The 21,656-nt window shown below is 39.3% G+C and overlaps 1 long non-coding RNA gene across 1 annotated transcript; it reads left to right on the forward strand.

Annotated features, from left to right (window-relative positions):
• Positions 1 to 3,372: 3,372 nt before the first annotated feature.
• On the forward strand, positions 3,373 to 5,810 carry LOC110938954. The gene is made up of 4 exons (XR_002591845.1): positions 3,373 to 3,450; positions 3,963 to 4,030; positions 4,556 to 4,647; positions 5,612 to 5,810. It is a non-coding gene; the product is annotated as an uncharacterized LOC110938954 (long non-coding RNA).
• The last annotated feature ends 15,846 nt before the right edge of the window (positions 5,811 to 21,656 follow it).

Raw genomic sequence — 21,656 nt, forward strand, 5'->3', positions numbered from 1 at the left:
TTTATACGAAAACCTTTAAAATAATAACTAGAGTGTTACAAGTTGGTAATCAGAGCCCATGGTTAAAGAGTAAGGTGTGTTCGGTTCGAGGCTTGATCGCAAATCCGGTAAGCGTATGTATGTTAATCGTTTAGCGTATTAAAGTGTTGTAAACAACACATAGGGTTATCGTGAAATACACGTTACCCCAAATTAAATGATAGAAATGGTTAACAACATTTCGTGCGTTGACACATATAGTACAAAAGCCTTGTACTATGATACGGGCATTTAGTAAAGTTGACATTACTAACTTTGTGAATGTCTTGATTGAAGGACACTTACATTTAAAGATGACAAAGGTTAAACAAATGCAAGATGTGATAGAGGAGCAGTCCGAGGCATGACAAGAGGAACATGCCCATCAAGGACTAAATCGCGTAACGACCGCGAACAAGGCTAATGGCAAGAGAAGCCCGTTAGGGCAAGCATTATCAGGTGCACGTTTTAAATCATTGCATAAATAGTAATATGCAACAGATATGTAGAAATTGAAAGTTGCATATGTAGATTGAAAACTTGGAAAGACCTGAATAGAAAACCTATCCGGGATATTGTTTCCAAGAAAAACAGATAGAGGTATTACTTACATAGGGCGTGATGTGAAAACTGTAAAAAGGTCATGCGTGTCATGTGTTAATCGCTTACTCTGGCCAAGTAAGTAGCGGCATATGATACCATGAACTTCTTATGGCGGACACGTTTACATCCGATGTAGTAAGGGCAGGGTGAATGGGACTAATTGAAAAGTACCCAAATGAATCAGACAAGCAAAATATTTGATAATAATGTAAACGCACAACCAAGTGACGGGGGCGTATTACATTAGGATAATGAGCCCGGGTGAAGGGGCAAACATCAAGCATGTAAAATGATTTAGACAAGTATTGGGAGGGAGTGTACTTACGCTCGAACCCAGAAAACATCAAGCATGTAAAATGATTTAGACAAGTATTGGGAGGGAGTGTACTTACACTCGAACCCAGACAACATCAAGCATGTAAAACGATTTAGACAAGTATTGGGAGGGAGTGTACTTACGCTCGAACCCAGAAAACATCAAGCATGTAAAATGATTTAGACAAATATTGGGAGGGAGTGATACTTACACTCGAACCCGGAGAATGTAAACATGTAAGATGAGTTAGATATGCATTGGGAGGGGGTGTACTTACACTCGAACCCGGAAAATGCAAATATGTTCCTTAACGGGTCATTTTTGTAAAACGTCGAACTTAAAGATAAAGTCAGAATATAAAAACCGAAGCGAGGTCTTAATGCATACCGGGAGGGTTGCAATAATAACAATTTCGGTAAAACACCCGGTGGATGGGTAAGAATTAAACACATGCGTAAACCAAGAGACGTGAACGCGAGTTGAAAGATCAAAGTAACGTGGATTACGAGTTATGACTATAAAATCTCGTATATAGAAATTGTGAGTAAATATGTTCAACTATTCGAAGTCAAATGGGTCGAATAAAGAATAAAGTTGATTGTTTATAAGTGATGGATTTCACATTAATAGGTCAAACATGTTGAATACAATATAACGCCGAATGGCACAAATGAGCACTAGCCAGATAAAGGTAGTGTTAAATGCAAGAGAATAATGAGCCCGGCAATGGGACATAATCAAACACGAATATATGTAAACTGGATAATGGTGAGCATCAGATAAACCGACGCGTAAATGACGTGAGAAATCATAAATTCGGAAAATGTGCCCGAAAAGAAACGAATGTAGCCTTAGACTACGGTCAAGGTCAAAGATAACATCAAAACGATAATAAATGATGTTAAACAAAAACATGGTGCCTTAACGCCGTATGCGTATATAAATGTATACACATTTGAAGGAAGACTCGAATAAAAGATGATCTACGGAATCATCATAACCTACGAGATATTAATTAGAGCAAAAGGTCTACGGGGCCAAAACGACCCACGGGTCATGATTAGAAAGAGGTTATAAGGACTTCGCCTTAAAGAGGAGAATGTCTAATAAAAAATAGCCCATAAGGCTAAGTGATAAACCTACGGGTTAGATGGAATAAAGCAAGGAAATCAGTTAAGAATCCCCGCATAAAAACTAAGACTGTAAAGGATTAAATTACGGACTGTCAATATCCCGGTATGGATGATTGACACAAGATAAAGAAAAGATCCTAAAACTAAAACTTCGGTTTTAGTAAGAAATAATGTTCTTACAAACATAAATTCTGATAGGAATTTAAATAGTAAGCATGAAAGATACAAGTCTTGACACTGATGGGCGCAAGATGATATATTCGAAAGGTGATATTCTCAAAAATGAAAGGTTGATATAAATTAAACATGATGTAACACAATCACGGTCAAGAAATGTAATGTGAAGTAGAATCACAATATGACCAAGCAAGCGGTAAAAAGAAACTGGACAAATAAGTCTAGATAGTGAGACCAGTTAAGGTCAACAATTCAAGTCAAGAAATTTGGTTTGCTCGAAAACAGTGGGATCGGTATAGCTGAACCGAATAGATAAAATTTGAAAACAAAAGAATTTGTTGCTAAAAGTGAAATATTTCACTAAAGACCTTTAAACGAGTCAAAGTAACGGATTCACAAAGAATTTGATAGGATATGAAAGCGAGGAATATCGCTAAGTTAATTAAACCAGTGGAAATAACGAGATTACGTTATTTTCAGTCGCATTATGTCATGTAAGATACATAGATGATTTATAACCAAAAGAGTATTACCATACTTTTCTGGTAATACTAGCAATCGGTTAAGATATGAGAAATGCTTAATTGATTATCGAGAGCAAATACATGGAGTTGAACTCGATAAATTAAGTAAGAACCGGTTTCGAGGACGAAACCTCTTTAAGGGGGGTAGACTTGTAACACCCCGAAAACGAGTTTGGTAATCAAACCCCGTTAGCACTAAAAGATGGGTAAAATACCGTTAGCGGTAAAACTTATCCGGTAAATATTAGGATTTTAAATTAATTAATCCTAATATTAGATAAGAAGTGAATAAATGCTTGAGACAATAAAGTTATGAAAGGCCCGAGTTAACGGGACTTAAAATATAACGGGTTATAACTTCCCGAACCTATTAAGTTAACTAGGGATAATTAACCTAGTTATTAGTATGAGGCTAAGTGATAAATAGTGAGTTGTAGCTTCAAATGATCAAAATAAAACATGGGGGACTAGGGTTGCCTAGTGAAGAAACTTGTTTTAATTAAATCAAGAAATAAAACACAACACACACTAAGAGTGTGTGTGTGTGTGCGTACGACCAGGAGGGGCTCCAAGGAGCCAAACCCTAGCTTGATCAATACCCTCAAATTGGAGGATCAATTCAAGACCAAATCAATGCATGAACGCGTATAAACGATCACCGAGTCAAGAGGATCGAAAGGTATGTCAAATTTTGTAATTTGGTGATACCTTGAGATTTTGATGAACAATCAAAATCGAAAATCTGGAATGAATATTGATGTATATAAGTGTTATTATGATGAAATCTTCGTTAGAAACAAACCCTAGTTGAAAACTTGACGAATTGAGGCCCAAACTAGGGATTTGATAATTACCCTATCATGTGTTAAATGGGTTTTGTAGAAATATGGTGAACACTCGAATTAGGGTGCTAAATGGATGAACCTTGATGTTGTGATGCTAGTTCTAGGTGTAGTTCATGTACACTAGACATAGAGGCATGATTTTTGATACTAAAACTTGATTAAAATGATGAACATGATTAGAGAAAATATGCTTGTAAATCTCACCTACAAGGTGTTTGTTAAAATGCCTGAATGAATGTTGAAAAGAGGATCTTATGAAAGAAATGCGTAATTGGCTAATTTGACTAATTACGTGAAATATGGGCTAAAACGGATTATAATAATAGTTTGACACTCTACAAGCTAGGTGGAGGCTTGGGAAAGAAGCGGTCAAACGAATCAAGCACGAGAAGAAAAAGCGTATTCGGGTGCGAGGTAAGTATGGCTTACACTAGTCTTGTATTTTAGAATATCCTCTTATCGTATTAGTTACGAATAAGATAAATACATAATTGCGGTATGATGTTCCGGCGTGTAGACGCACGGAACAAGTTGGACAAGCATGACAAGAAACCATGTTGATGGTTTAGAAAAGATTTAAAATCAGTAATTCGATTATTTTATGATAAATGGAAAATGAAACGTTGGAATGGTTGCCTTATAGGGTAAACCAAAACAAACAATAAGGGTAAAACGGTAAAATTGGTCACGCGTTGACCATAACTATTGATTTTGAATGGCACCGTATGACGTAAGCTATGATAGGCTAAAAAGCGTTAGGGAACGATCAATAGGTGAAATGACCGCACGGTGTAAACCGGAGCGAGTCGTATAGATGAGTTGGTAATAAATGCCATCTCATCAACCTAACCGGTCACTTAGACCAAACGGGTCAAAAGGTGAAGATATCACCTCTTGACAATAACGACTAATGATTATTGTCGAGTTATATTATTTCAGGAGTAAATGTGAAATGGGTATTAGCAACGCCATGGATTAGCGGTTATAAAAGCAAGGTATTAAAAACGGGTTGATATATTGACCCGCGCCAGGTATGTGAAACAGGGTAACACTCATTTAGAATATGTGGTTCAACGAGTGCTAATAGAAGTCAAAATAAACATTTGGTTACTTGATAAGTAAACCAAATGTTTAATATAGTGAACTTTGCGTTGGGAAGCTTAATGACTTTTCAAACAAAATCATAAGTTAAAAGAGGGATTTCGGGTCGAATATACTTCCAAAAGCCCTTCATCGTAAATGATTGGCTAAACGGACTAAAACGCCCTTATAAGCTAAATTGGACAAGCTACCTTTAAAGGTAGTTTTGAAACGAGTTTTACGATCAAGTAAGTAATTGAAATAAGTATTAAGTCGCAAAAGATGTAAACCTTTGGTCAAATGACTCTATACGAGTCTTTGTCGTAAATTTAGTAATCCGACGAGAAAAACTCGGATTATTTAGATCCCCCCCTTAAGTCCACCACAAATAAGTTTGTGGTGGAAGATCACTTGATAAGAAATGTTGTATGATAATGCTAGAAATGAATGAGAGCGTTTCATGATCAAAATATGCATAAACACCCTTAACGGGTCAAAATATGCATAGGAGCGTAAATGGGTTTAAGATACGTAAGGAACCCGCGACTTGAACCTAATATGATAGGAATTATTGAAATTATGATTACCGTGAGAATAAGGATCAAACAAACATGTTTCGTTTGATAAAAACATGAATGGGTCAAAATTGCGGCAAATTGGAAAAGCTGGATGCAGAGTCCACCGTAAATTACGGTGCCACCGTAATTTACGGTGGAGATGAAAGTCTTACGGTAGCCCCCTACTGGTTTACGGTAGGGGCATGTAAAACCAGTGGCCACCGTAAATTATGGTGCCACCGTAATTTACGGTGGAGGTCAGGTTGAAATTGTTGTTTTGTTATCAATTGTTTCTCGAACCCGTTTAGACACGTTTAAAACCCTGTATGACTAAGCATTTCATGTTTATGAAATGTAGGTACACTATGGGATGCCGGAAGACGATCAAACTAAAGAACCGAACACAATAAAGACTCATGCTTCCGCACATTGCCTCGTTGTAAATTTTAACGACGAACCCAATCACGTTCATAGAATAGCTTATGAATTGTAAAAGTTTTAATTTACTCGGAATTGTCTAAGGATTCATAACACTAAATACATGTCGGTTTTCGTAATTTATACGAAAACCTTTAAAATAATAACTAGAGTGTTACAAGTTTCATCATTTAACCCTTTTTACACTTGAACATACTCTATGTCATGATCCATGAACATGACCATCCGGGTTAGATGATGATCCGAGCTACCACAACATAGATCGGCACTAAATAATCACCACAAGACAAGTCTTACAAGGTTTACACAACATCATAGCTTTTAACCAACATCTTTAACATTTTAGTAGACTTTTACATATCATCTTGTAAGTTCATGAGTTTTAACCATCACATTTCATTTTAACCACTTTAAAATAGATCAAGAGGGCGTTTATAGCAACTTACTACTAGCTCGAGGCTAGGGAAGAAACTAGTCGAAGAATGAGTGGATAAAAGCAATGAGATGAGGTCCTTCACGTTCCGAATGCACCAAGCTTCCTCGTATGTGATCCTTGACACTTGAATGCACTTGAAATGAGAAGATGGAAATTGAAAGGTGGATGGATGGTGGAGGGGGTGTTCGGCCGAGAGCTTAGGGAGAGGGAGAGAGAGTGATGAAGTTCAAGTGTGGGTGGTGATTGTTATGTTGTGTTAAGCTTGAAACTTATAGGCAATCTCTACAAGTTTTAACCAAAGGTCTTCATGTCCCCTTGATTTTAAACACATGTGATTAGTTTAATCAAAAATAGGACAAGGGGTGGTCACAATGTGACCGATTCGGTTGGGGGGGGGGTGGTAATCCGGTTAGTTTCCGACTATTAGTTAGGTTATAGTTAAGTTAAGTTAGAGGTTAACTCGGTTACTAGTGTGTTGTGCATTATAGCGGGTGTTAGGGTATTCAGGGACCCTAACTGGCTCAGAAAAAGAAAAACAATGTTGTTGGCAATATTTTTATGTTCCGGGTAAAGTCCGGTTGTTCGGTTGGATAGTGATCTGTTAAAGTGCTTAACAAAGCTTTAAAGTGTCGTTAATACTATTTTTAGTGACACAACTTATTCCCGACACTTTAGAAAGTGTCTAGTAATATTTTTCTCATGTTTTGGCACTTTATTAGTTAACCAAATGCTGAATTTTTAGTTAAAGTGCTGAATTTTGTACTTAGAGTATGTTTTAGGCACATCCAGTCACTGTAACTTATACCTAGTGACGCAGTTCTAGAACCTTCTTATCCCTACACTCTCTACTAGTGTAGTAAACTATCTCGGGCTCATACAGGCCTTAGAGGCAGTGTCTGCCTGATGCTGGCTATATCAACATGTTCAATAGGTTATCCATTCATTGTGCTACTGTGCTTTTGGTGCATCAAGGTTTTCACTAAGGTGCTGTAAGCAAAACATGGAGTGACAACAAGTAAAGTATGATGCAAGTAAGTACATGTATCAGCATTCAAGTAGCAGTTGATCCATAATTTCAAGTAAGCACATTAATCAATTATTAATTAAGTCGTACGGATACCTGGTTTAGTGAGTGTTGTCACATTCTCCCCCCGTTAGAAAAATTTCGTCCCGAAATTTTAAGTTCTGCTTCTAGAAGCAGGGTTCTTGGGAAATAAGTGGGGGTATTTCTCTTTCATCCGGTCCTCACGCTCCCAGGTGTATTCAGGACCATGTCTGGCATTCCATCTGACTTTGACGAGCTTGACACTGCTCCGGCGGGTTTTGTTCACCTTCCAATCCGTAACACATGCTCTCAGCATATCTTCTAAAGTCTGAATAGTTCGCTCGCTTTGTCCGTCGGTCTGTGGGTGAAAAGCAGAGCTCAAATTCAATTGCGAGCCAAAAGCTTCTTGGAAGGATTGCCAAATCCTTGATACGAACCTTCCGTCTCTATCAGAGATGATCGAGAGGGGTACTCCATGGCGCGTAATGATTTCTCTCATGTAAATTTCAGCCAACTTGCTAGTATTATCCTTCTCTCTGATAGGTAAGAAGTGCGCAGATTTCGTTAATCAGTCCACTATTACCTAAATAGTGTCATGACCTCTTGGAGTTCTTGGCAACTTTGTAATAAAATCCATGGAGATTTGTTCCCATTTCCACTTGGGAATTTCTGGTTGTTGCAGAAGTCCTGAAGGCTTCTGGTATTCCGCTTTCACTTTAGCGCACGTTAAACATTTGCTCACATAAACAGCAACATCGCCTTTCATCCTAGGCCACCAGTAGTAATCTTTAAGGTCTTGGTACATCTTATCCGCTCCTGGATGGATAGAGTACCGTGATTTGTGAGCTTCATCAAAAATAACTTTCCTCAAACCACCAAACAGAGGAACCCAAATCCTTTTCTCAAAACATAACGTTCCTTCCTCGTTTGGCACCAATAGTTTCTCCATCCCACGGAGATATTCTTCTTCAAGGTTTCTTTCCTTAAGGGATTCTTTCTGCGCGACACGAATGCGCAAGGAAAGATCGGTTTGGATAATCATCTCCAAAGCCCTAACCCTTATGGGCTTGATCCTTTCTTTTCGACTTAGGGCGTCGGCGACTACATTCGCCTTCCCTGGATGATACTATATCTCGCAGTCGTAATCATTCAACAACTCAACCCAACGTCTTTGCCTCATATTCAACTCCTTCTGGTTGAATATGTGCTGTAGGCTCTTGTGATCTGTGAAGATTGTACATTTCGTACCATAAAGGTAGTGTCTCCAGAATCCAGATCTTTAAAGCAAATATCACTGCGCCGAGTTCCAAATCATGTGTGGTATAGTTCTTTTCATGTACCTTCAGTTGACGCGATGCGTAAGCTATAACTTTTTGGCGTTGCATCAACACGCAACCCAAACCTTGGCGCGAGGCGTCGCAGTATACCACGAAATCGTCAGTACCTTCTGGTAGTGCTAAGATCGGCGCATTGCAAAGCTTATCTTTCAATATCTGGAACGCTTCTTCCTGTTTGATTCCCCAATCAAACTTCTTATCCTTCTGCGTGAGGAACGTCAATGGTTGAGCGATTTTTGAAAAATCCTCAATAAACCTTCGATAGTAGCCAGCCAAACCCAAGAATTGTCGAATCTCGGTTGGCGTCTTTGGCGTTTCCCAATTCTTGATCGCTTCGATCTTGGTTGGGTCCACGTGAATTCCATCTCCATTTACCACATGTCCAAGAAACTGGACTTCATGTAGCCAAAACTCGCACTTCGAGAATTTGGCGTACAGCTGCTCCTTCTTCAGCAGTTCCAGAATTGCTCTTAGATGCTGTTCGTGCTCAGCCTTCGTCTTTGAATAAATCAAAATGTCGTCGATAAACACAATCACGAACTTATCCAAGTACGGCTTGCAAACTCTATTCATCAAATCCATAAAGACTGCAGGTGCGTTTGTCAAACCAAACGGCATAACTAGGAACTCGTAGTGTCCATAGCGAGTTCTAAAGGCTGTCTTCGGGATACTGTCCTCTTGTATCCTTAACTGATGGTATCCAGATCGAAGATCGATCTTTGAGTAAAAGCTTGAACCTTGTAGCTGATCAAATAGATCATCGATCCTTGGCAGAGGGTATCTATTCTTGATCGTCAGCTTATTCAACTCCCGGTAGTCGATACACATACGAAAACTACCATCCTTTTTCTTGACAAACAGGACCGGAGCTCCCCAAGGTGAGAAGCTTGGTCGGATAAATCCCTTGTCTAACAACTCTTGAAGTTGTGTCGACAATTCTTGCATCTCAGACGGGGCAAGTCTATAGGGTGCCTTAGCCACAGGCGCGGCGCCTGGAACTAAGTCGATGCGAAACTCTACTTGCCTCTGAGGTGGCAATCCAGGCAAGTCCTCTGGGAAGACTTCTGGATATTCCCTCACGACAGGGATGTCTTCGATTTTCGGCTCAGCAGCTTTCTTATCCACAATGTGTGCCAGGAAGGCAGCACATCCCTTCTGTAAACACTTTCGCGCTTTTAGGCAGCTGATAATCCTCAAAGGCGTATCACGCTTCTCTCCATGAACCACAATTGTTTCACCATCTTCGGTCGGGATACGAACGACCTTTTCGTGACAAACTATCTCAGCCTTGTTGCCTGATAACCAATCCATTCCTACCACCACGTCGAAGCTTCCCAGCTGGACTGGTAGTAGATCCAAAGCAAACTCACGCTCTCCCAATTCGATTACACAACCTCTGACGACTTCATTGGCTTCTACCAACTTTCTATTAGCCAATTCGATTGAGTAGGGAATATTTAACTTACTAGCGGCTACTCCAAGCATATTCTTAAACTCTAATGATACGAAGCTATAATCGGCACCAGTATCAAATAAAACTAATGCATAGCGTTGGTTTACAGGGAATGTACCAGTAACGACATCGGGATCCTGGCGCGCTTCCCTCGCTTCGATATTGAAAACTCTTCCACGGGCTTGGTTCAATTCTGGGAAGTTTCTCTTATAGTGCCCAATATCACCACAGTTAAAGCATCCAGGTCTTTGCCCGTTTCCACCACCATTTCCAGCTTGATTATTCCTCTGGTTACGATTCACAGCGTCCGCTTGATTCGCATTGTTACCTCGATTCCCATTATTTCCATTGTTCCCTTGTGGGCGATTTCCATTTCCACCCCGGTTATTGTTTCTGTTTCCAAATCCTCCTTGGCCTCCCTGGCCAACAGTGGCCCAACAAGAATCCTTCAAGTGGCCAGGTTTCCCACACGCTTCACATACCTTCAAACCACACCGGCCAGAATGGTGTCGCTGGCAGGTGTTACACTTGGGCTGGGTGCCCATATATCCCTTTCCCTTCTTTCCACTACCAGCTGTAACCTGAGCTGGAGCGCTTGACTCTCCTTTCTTAACAACACCACTGGTGCCTTGCTTGAAGTTCGAGAACTTTCGTTTGTTACCTCCGGATGACTCGACGTGAGTCTCTTTCTTCTTTGTCTCGACCTCATCAAACTTGTTCAGGCGGATAGCCTCCTCAGTGAGAGCCACGCTCAGATCAATTGCCTCAGTAATTGTTGCAGGCTTGGAGGAGGTCACCATGCTTATGATTTGTGGAGCTAAACCCCAAATGAAGCGTTCAATTCGCTTGAATTCTGGAGTGACCATATAGAGTACCACATGTGACAGGTCGTGAAACCTCTGAACATACTCTGCGATCTTCGGACCTTCCATTTTCAAATGCCAGAACTCAGTTTCCAATCTTTGGATTTCAGCGCGAGAGCAATACTTTTTGCGCATAAGTTCCTTCAGTTCGGTCCAGGTTAGTGCGTAGGCAGCAGCTTCTCCAAGAGTCTGCACTTTCAAATTCCACCAGGACAGGGCTCCATCCAAAAATAGCCCAGAAATGTAGGTGACTTGCTGGTCTGGTGCACATTTGCTCATGCGGAGAACAGATTCCGTCTTCTTGGCCCAACGAACAAAGGCGACAGCACCTCCGGTGCCATCAAAGTTGACTGGCTTGCAGTCTAGAAACTGCTTGTAGGTGCACCCTGCACATACGTTACAACATATGAATGGCATTAGCATCTTTGCGAAGGATATCCAATTAGGTCATGGTATGTCTTAATGACTTAGTATTACCATGAGGTGGATTGTTGTTGCCAGTAATGCCAGAATTACTTCCACTAGTCCCTCCTTGAGAGGCGGCGTATTGCGCGATGGCAGCAGCGATGATTTGCTGGAGTTCTGCCTCATTGGTAGGCATCGGCGTTTGACGTCTTGGCATCTTCTAAAAGATGTGTTCACGTTGGTCAGGCCATAATAAAGCATACGCATATAATGATAGTAATAGTACATAACATCTCATGTTACAAATAGACTAATCACATAACATCCCATGTTATAAATACATCAATCACACAACATCCCATGTTATAAATACATCAATCACACAACATCCCATGTCATAAAGCATAAATAATCAATCAAACATCATATATGATGAGAATACTGGGATTGCCATATATCGAGACCACATAGTAAAGTGTACAGGTACATAATAGTGTCATCCATCACCAATGACTAAGGGCTACATCACCCCAGTCCAAAACTATATCAAATCAGTGTCAATACATCCATATACATGTCAACAAAAGTCAGAATCAGAATGTTGTCTCCAAAAATGCTGTGCGGTCAAAGCAATCGCCGTCTTCTCACCAACGTCTACCCGTACGGTACTGAAGAGCTCTACACTGATGGCGGTGGAGGAGGGGGAAAATGGGTGTAGAACAAGCGACGCAAATGGAGCCAGTCCTCCTCCATGGCTCTCTGGGTACGCAACCAAGAAGCAACCTGCTGCTCTAGTGCCAAAAGGCGTGCAGCATAGTCCGGTGGTAAAGGTCGAGGGTGCTGCGAAGAAGCAGGGTGGGTCTGACCCTGACACTGGCACGGCGGTGGCTGAGCTCTCTCAAGCTCCTGAATGCGCTGTGTGAGTGCCTCGTGTTGGACAACAAATGACATCAAAACGTCCTCAATGGAATACCCCATATGGAAAGGATGGTAGGGGTCGGTCGGTGGCATAACAGGCGGTGACGACCAGAGAAATGACTCACTGGCTGGATCGAAAGGTGGCACAGAGAATGGTGGAACAGGGGGAATAGCAGTAGAAAACTGTGGTACAACTGGGATAGATACCGGCACATGTCCAAAGGGATGAGCCGAGGAACCCTCTCCAGGTCGAGCTGGAGGTGTGAACTGAGGGAACGAAAAAGAGGAATCAATGTGACGTGCATCGGTGGTATGTGGGGGAACAGGTGGGAGCTCATCATCAGCGTCGATCCATCCATTCTGGGTGTGCGCATACCTGGGATCAATGTGGGTCGCGAATAGTGCATGCTCGGGCTCCAGGGGAACAGGATCAGGTAGGGGAGCAACAATAGGGTCAACGGGTGCATCAATGATGAAAGGGGCATCAACATGGTCAGCAGCAACAACATGGTCACCCTCTAATAGTGGAGCATCAACCGGGTGATCATCAATGGGTGGGTCAGCAATCACAGGATCAACAACGGGTATACCAGCATGAACAGGGTCATGCTCAAACGCAGGGTCTAAAGCGGCCACCGGCTCGGGGGCCATGGCAGGCTCGGGGTCATCAAATGCCATCTCAAAATCAAAAGCAGGGTCAATGGGATCAATTGGGTCAACTGGGTCAACGGGGTCCTCCATAGGCTGATCCAGTGGTATAAACTCTATCTCCTGATCTGGGTCGAATCCTGGTGGAAAGACAGGATCGGAATCCTCCTCAACATCGTGATCGAAAGCAAAGCTCGGGGCAGGGGCAACAGAGGATGCCCTATCAGGGTCTGAACCGTGAGAGAAGTGTTGCGCACTCTGAGTGTGTGATGGTGCAGAGGCCACAGACTCGAAAGAGTCTGGGACCGGTGAGTGTGCAGGTGACTCCCCAGCTGGAGCATCTGCGGGTAACAAAATATCACCAGCAGCTAGAAGGGCCTCGCCCTGAACATCATCCTCTAGGGGCTCATCATCAAACAGATCGACGTCGCCATCAGCGTCGGCGTCGAGAAGCATATCGTAAGCAGGATAAACGGCCAAAGGTATGGGAGCAGGGATCTCTACGAGCAGTAGGTCCCCGGCCAAAGGGCCATCAGCGAGCTCAACAGCATCATCAGGTAACGCAAAGGGCTGGAAGTCATCCTCGTCTGTGCTGGTAACGTCTGATGTGTGAACCTCGTGCTCTGAAGACTCTAGGTCGTCTGATACAATGGGTCTAGGGCTCGTGGTGTCCGAATCACCAGTGCCGGAGGTGTCCATGTGTCTGTAACATAAACACAAATATGCACAAATAATCAGTCATACAATCAGGTAAACACATTAGTCACCATTTAAGCAATAAAATACTTCTCCTAGTCCCACTAGCCTCCCAGCCTCCCAGACTGCTCTTCCTAGTCCCACTACCCAATTCTCCCAGCCTCTCAGACTGCTCTTCCTAGTCCCACTTGCCAATTCTCCCAGCCTCTCAGACTGCTCTTCCTAGTCCCACTAGCCAAATTCTCCCAGCCTCTCAGACTGACTCCCTAGTCCCACTAGACAACTACCTCGGTCTCTTAGACCGAGCCTCGGCCTCCCAGACCGAGCCTCAGCCTCCCAGACTGAGCCTATAAATAATAAATAAAATGTGCTCAACATTTGTTTGTAAAAACGTGTTGGATCTGGACTTAAGTGGTATGCAGTGTAAAAATGTTTTCGTGAGAGCCCTAGTGATCATAGTCTAGACACGAGAAGGAATCCTAGTTCGCTATGATCAGAGCTCTGATACCAAGCTGTCACACCCTGGCTTTGCGGAAGCGTGGTTAATTTTGGTGTGACTTCATAATACCATAGCTTAACCATAACAAGATATATGAAATAAAAACCATGCAAGATCATCGATTTAAGTTTTAAAAACATAAGTAACATAACATTGTCTGAAGACGTTGACACAAGCAACTCAAACTACAACCTGATAACATATATCATTGTTCAGAAAACATCGACATGAAACAAACACAGTTTAAGGACTGTGACTCCTCCAGAAAAAAGTCACATCCCCTAAACCCGGATGACCTCGTAACTCATGTGCAGCGGGAAAGCATAACATACCGCGCCAGATCTTTAGTTCCCTGAAATACATGTAAGTTGAAAAATCAACAATAATGTTGAGCGAGTTCATGTGTAAGTGAGTAAGTAAAACCTTTGTATGTATAAAATCCCGGTATGTAGCAAATAAGGAAAAAGAGATCACCAATGGTTTGCAAGGCCATTGATATGTGTGAAGTGCAAGTAGGAAGACTCAAACCTAGCGGATTTATGCGTTGGGCACAAAGTCACCCCGAGGTCCGTTATGCTGGGCCTGGGGCTGGGCTCGCTACACCCAGATAGATCTACCGCTCCTGTCCCTCGGTCCTACCCTGAGGATTAATGGCCTCAAGTTTCCGCCTACCCACTCACATGATCTAAGTAGTAAACCTCCTTACGCTAACCATACCATGTATAAAGTACTCATAGATATAGTAACATGTATTTCACCCCCGCAGTTTAGAAAACTGAAAACAGTTAAGAGAAAAGGGGGACATGAACTCACAGTGGTGCGTCTCTAATAAGAAGATCTCCTGATCAAATCGCTGAGCGACGACCTACACGTACTAAATCCATTAGACGGACGATCGTGCTTTAAGGTTTAAGTTTGTTTGGGAAATAGTTAAACAACTATTTCGTAATTACACTTAGTAATTGTTTGGTAAATAAATTTCTTCCCAAGGATGGGGGATTTAATACATGTGCGTTTGTAAAATTCGAAATATACTATTAAGTCCACTTAAAATATATTTTGTTTCTAACTCCAAAATATAAATATTCTTCCCAAAAATATTATATTTTATTATATATAATTTTCCCAAAAATAATACCTTGACAAAATACGCGTTCATAAATATTTCTTAAAATGCGTAAGTTACGTTTTAAAGGTCGGGTGGTATTAACTATACCGTTGTAACTTAAATATTTATCGTGAAGGCGTTCGTATTATTTTGGAATCGTTAACATTTGGTAATATTATTTTTACCCTAAAAATAATATTTGTATATTTCAGAAAATAATCATAAACATTTTACAAGTGACGTTATGAAAAATATATATATCAAATATACATTTACCCCGTTTTATTTTGTGAAAATCCCACCTCCGATATTTTGTAAATAATGTCGTGGCGAAATTTACATGTTGAAAACAAGTCAAAAATACATTTGTAACACTTGTGATGAAAATACTTTTAAGTGTTAGGTTTTTAGAAAAATTTCGCCAGAGTTTCCCCTGTAACTGGAGGTGGCCACGCTTTCAAGCGTATCATTTTCTTTTATAATTCAAATCAACAATTTTCTCATTCAACCAAAACAATATCCAAAGCATCAAACTAGTCAAAATATATATAAATCACATAAATTACATGAACTTGTGGTTTATCCAAAAATACGTAGTAAATCCCATTACTTTTGGTGGATCTTTGTAATAATCTACTTGGTTTCTTGAAAATCTTGTTTTTAAAGAAAATATACTTTCACATCTTCTTGTGAAATTTGACAAAAATAATTCTTTGTCGAAACTTAGTGTTACACAAGTGTTTACACACTTGTGTGTTTAAAAATCACTCTTGTTCATGAAAGATCCGATTTTAAAGTATGTTTTCTCTTGACACTTGGTCCTTTGAAAATACCGTTTGTAGATCCGTAGATCTACTAGTTTAGAATACTTCACAAGTTCATGGTTAGTGTGTGGTAGAGTTTCATCATTTAACCCTTTTTACACGTGAACATACTCTATGTCATGATCCATGAACATGACCATCCGGGTTAGATGATGATCCGAGCTACCACAACATAGATCGGCACAAAATAATCACCACAAGACAAGTCTTACAAGGTTTACACAATATCATAGCTTTTAACCAACATCTTTAACATTTTAGTAGACTTTTACATATCATCTTGTAAGTTCATGAGTTTTAACCGTCACATTTCATTTTAACCACTTTAAAATAGATCGACAGGGCGTTTATAGCAACTGACTACTAGCTCGAGGCTAGGGAAGAAACTAGTCGGAGAATGAGTGGATAAAAGCAATGAGATGAGGTCCTTCACGTTCCGAATGCACCAAGCTTCCTCGTATGTGATCCTTGACACTTGAATGCACTTCAAATGAGAAGATGGAAATTGAAAGGTGGATGGATGGTGGAGGGGGTGTTTGGCCGAGAGCTTAGGGAGAGGGAGAGAGAGTGATGAAGTTCAAGTGTGGGTGGTGATTGTTATGTTGTGTTAAGCTTGAAACTTATAGGCAATCTCTACAAGTTTTAACCAAAGGTCTTCATGTCCCCTTGATTTTAAACACATGTGATTAGTTTAATAAAAAATAGGACAAGGGGTGGTCACAATGTGACCGATTCGGTTGGGGGGGGGGGGTAATCCGGTTAGTTTCCAACTATTAGTTAGGTTATAGTTAAGTTAAGTTAGAGGTTAACTCGGTTACTAGTGTGTTGTGCATTATAGCGGGTGTTAGGGTATTCAGGGACCCTAACTGGCTCAGAAAAAGAAAAACAATGTTGTTGGCAATATTTTTATGTACCGGGTAAAGTCCGGTTGTTTGGTTGGATAGTGATCCGTTAAAGTGCTTAACAAAGCTTTAAAGTGTCGTTAATACTATTTTTAGTGACACAACTTATTCCCGACACTTTGGAAAGTGCTTAGTAATATTTTTCTCATGTTTTGGCACTTTATTAGTTAACCAAATGCTGAATTTTTAGTTAAAGTGCTGAATTTTGTACTTAGAGTACGTTTTAGGCACATCCGGTCCCTGTAACTTATACCTAGTGACGCATTTCTACAACCTTCTTATCCCTACACTCTCTACTAGTGTAGTAAACTATCTCGGGCTCATACATGCCTTAGAGGCAGTGTCTGCCTGATGCTGGCTATATCAGCATGTTCAATAGGTTATCCGTTCATTGTGCTACTGTGCTTTTGGTGCATCAAGGTTGTCACTAAGGTGCTGTAAGCAAAACATGGAGTGACAGCAAGTAAAGTATGATGCAAGTAAGTACATGTATCAGCATTCAAGTAGCAGTTGATCCATAATTTCAAGTGAGCACAGTAATCAATTATTAATTAAGTCGTACGGATACCTGGTTTAGTGAGGGTTGTCACAGTAATGTACGATATACTTATATATATATATATATATATATATATATATATATATATAGGGTAGGGTTCATGCAAGAACCACCCTTATTGCGAGAACCGCGAGAACCAATGTGAACATGGGGCAATTTTGTAAATACCCAAACAAATTTTAAAACAATCGCCTGATATACGGACTTCAATCACAAAGTTAATTGCTTTCAATATTACATCTCACGTCCGACAAATCTCCCCAAAATATCTCCCCCAATCCTCGCGATTAATCATATCGATTCGTAAAAAAATAAACTTCGACGCTCACAATATCAACAGTTCGTCATCAACATTCGTCGTATGATCGACATTAGTGCAATACGAACACAATCATCGACCGCGCATTCGTCATTGATTCGAAATTAGGGCAAAACGATCATAATCATTGAGGTTTATTGCACAAAACAGGGATAATCTGAAGAATATACGTCGTCTAACTAAACGGTGGACTCTCGATCCGCCGTTGCACCGTTCTATGAATTTGTAAGTACATACACTTTGTTTTGAAGTCATATATAATAATACAATTCTTAATCGTCGATTCATAAATGGAATTATGTGATTATGATACATAAATAGTCGTTTAATATATACATTATTGAAAAAATGTGTTATATGTATATGATTTTTTTGAATAAACAGTGGCGGATTTTGTAATATAACTATATGTAATGTGCTAGTTATGTGTCTGATCATGTAGTTTTTATTAATGAATAATGATATGGGAATAATGCTAGATATGATTGGCAACACGAAATCTGATTTGGTATGTTAGGGCACATGTGCATATTGTGACTGATTATGATTACACGGATCATGATAATAAGGTGATGTTGTGATATGTAAAGATATGTATAGATATGCACATGTGCATATTTTTTTATGACAGAACATGCTTGCACAGAATAGGTTAATAATGTATAGTTGTGTGTTATGTAGTTATGCACATGTGCATTGATAACAAACTAAAATTTGTGATATGTACAGTTATGCACATGTGCATATATTGTTATAATATGTTGATATGCAAGTTTGCGTAGTTTGAAATAATAGATTAACAAAGTATATAATGATGGTGCATATGAATTTGAATAGGAGGCATGTTATGGGAATAATGCTAGATATGATTGGCAACATGAAATCTGATTTGGTATGTTAGTGCACATGTGCATATTGTGACAGATTATGATTACACGGATCATGATAATAAGGTGATGTTGTGATATGTATAGATATGCACATGTGCATATTTTTTTATTACAGAACAGGCTTGCACAGAACAGGTTAATAAGGAACAGGTTAATAATGTATAGTTGTGTGTTATGTAGTTATGCACATGTGCATTGATAACAAACTAAAATTTGTGATATGTACAGTTATGCACATGTGCATATATTGTTATAATAGGTTGATATGCAAGTTTGCGTATTTTGAAATAATAGATTAACAAAGTTGTCACACCCCGATATTTCCACGTATTACCGGTGGGCCCGGTGGGGAGTATCGTGGCGTAGTTGATATCATCATAGTCAAACAACACAATTTTAAATGCACAACGGAAGCAAAATATGAAATCACATTACAAACCGATTATAACATAATATCAAATATCACAAAACGTACTGTAACGGATCCTCAGGTGGATCAAAAGATAAAATGAAACTTTGTTCAACAGATTTTAAAGGCATCTAAGCTTGCGAGACTTTTATTTGATGTTAGGAGAGGCCAGCCTATTCCGATTAGTACTTGCACTTAGCCTTTTTGAGAAAATACGTCAGTTTACACTGGTAAATACAATTTAACTGACTCATTTTGAAAAGTATTTATAAAATTGGTTTGGATGCACAAGGCATAAAATCTTTTTATAACTTGGGATAATTATTTATATATAAACTTGTAAAAGAATTACATGTTCATTATACGTTCAGTAGCCCGGGTTGAATATCGGGTTAAAGATTAATAGACACACCACATGGTATAGTCCCGCGATGAGTTATTCCCGTAACCGGCGGTTATACCTTATTATTTATATATACAGTGGCAGGTGTACGCCTACACCCCGTGCTAAGGTCATGGCCATTTCTTTGAATGATGCCAAGGATATTCGGGACATGGTCATTAATCCCCCAAAGGCTTTAAGCAAACAAAACAATTTAAACGGGTCATTTCAATAAATTAACCTTCATACGATTAAAGATTCAATGCCCGACCAAGCGGTATTTTATATACCGTACCCCAAGCCCGTATAAGGGAAAATAAGTTAAAAGTATTTACCTTTGCAAGTATAATTCACAACAGCAAATGCAAGTAGCTTTTACCGGGTCTCCTAGTCTGGAACGAAGGTTTTTAATAACCTATTAGATTCTAACGGGTCTTTAATTAAGCCTAAACTTAGACCGGCTAGTTTTAAAGGAAGATACGGTTCAACACACGATTAAGCGAAGACCGGAATAGAATGTGATTTAGACCCGACAAGTTTGAAGACTTGTATAATATGGGTAAACTAAATACATTCTGGATTTTGAGACAAAATGATAAGGTTTAACCCGTTTCGGTCAATTTATGCAAACTAATTACATAAACCGAACCGAAGGCAAAATATGCGTAACGGGTAACCATAAGATTCATGTACAGGTTTCCTAAGTTAATATGCCTAAAATATGTTGTGACATCAGTAAGATATCTTCTATTATGCCCAAAACGGATTTAGACTCAAATTACGCCCCGTAAGGGTATTTTGGTCATTTTAAAGGTTATAAAAGAGTTTAAACATTAATCTGAGTTACAGGTCTGATATAATCAGTAAAATACTTAATTTAATAAGTTATAACAGTAGGGTATTTCATATATGTGAAATTTACCATTTATGACTAAACTATGCACCGTAGGGGCATTTTGGTAATTTCACTTAAGCCAAAAAAAGTCAAAACTGGAAATCTGAGTTTAAAACTTTTGCTTACTGTTAGAATATAAAAATTTACTAAAAATATCAGTAGGTATCAAGTCTTATATTTATAAAATAGTTTTAATACATACTATGCGCTTAAAACGCGTAAAAAGGCGGTTTCAAGCGATTTCCGGGTTTTATAAGAAAAACTGATATTTTTTATTATTCCAGAAGGTTCAAAATATTTTATTTATCATATAGGATCAGTAGAAAAAGGTTTGGTATCAAAAGAATTTGTAAAACTCATTTTATAGCCTAAAAGGGCAAAACCGACAATTACCGAATTAAGCTTAGAACCCTACGTTATGCTCAGCTTAAAAATAAATAAAAATCTCCAAAAATCCCAAAATATTATCTAATATCAGTAGGTAAAAAGTTTGGTATTAAAAATTGGGTTTAGATAGGCTTTATGCTAATTACGCCGTTTAATTAATAAAAAGCTTTCTAATTACGCTAACGAGCATAACTCCTATTCTAGACCTCAAACTGATGTCAAAATTTAGGGACAAGTTTATAAATCAGTAACTAAGGTTTCTATTCTTTTACATTTTCAAAAATCACGTTTTAAGGTCATATGGGCATAATAGTCAACATTTAAGCACTTAACGGAAACATGCATATGAATTAGATAACTAATGAACCAAGTTGTATAATCACAGAGATAATCACAGAGGGTTATACTAACATGAAACCTGGTCCTAATAAAGCTCTAAGGCATTTCTAAACTATGCTCTAATGGGTCAGAACTGAAAGTCAAAGCAAAAGTCTACTTTTGCGACTTTCGGTTCCGAACCGAGCTTGAACTGAAAATTGCCGGGTTGAACATGTTTAGATATGTTCTTACATTAATTACCAAGTTATATTAGTGATAGGTTGCATGGCTTCTTGATGTGCGTGAAGTGTGTTATATTTTTGATGTATATTTAAGCACCTTTTACACTTTTAGCCAAGTTTTAAATTTATAAAACACGATATTTACTAACACTAAACACACATATGGGCAAGTGCACCCATCGTAGACGTAGTATAGTGTTGGTAAGATACCGAGGTCGTCCAAGGACACAAGAGCTTTTAATACCGGTTTATCCTCAACGTCTAACCAAATCAAAAAGTGAGAAAAATGTTTAAACTAAGAAAAATAAAAACTAACTAAATGCTGAAAAATAAAATAAAATAAAAACAGATAGACAAGATGAATCACTTGGATCCGACACGTGTATTAGTATAACCTTTGATTATTTTTGCACTTTTGCACTTGTTTAAG

This window comes from Helianthus annuus, chromosome 5 (assembly GCF_002127325.2).
Source record: "Helianthus annuus cultivar XRQ/B chromosome 5, HanXRQr2.0-SUNRISE, whole genome shotgun sequence".
Lineage (NCBI taxonomy): Eukaryota > Viridiplantae > Streptophyta > Magnoliopsida > Asterales > Asteraceae > Helianthus > Helianthus annuus.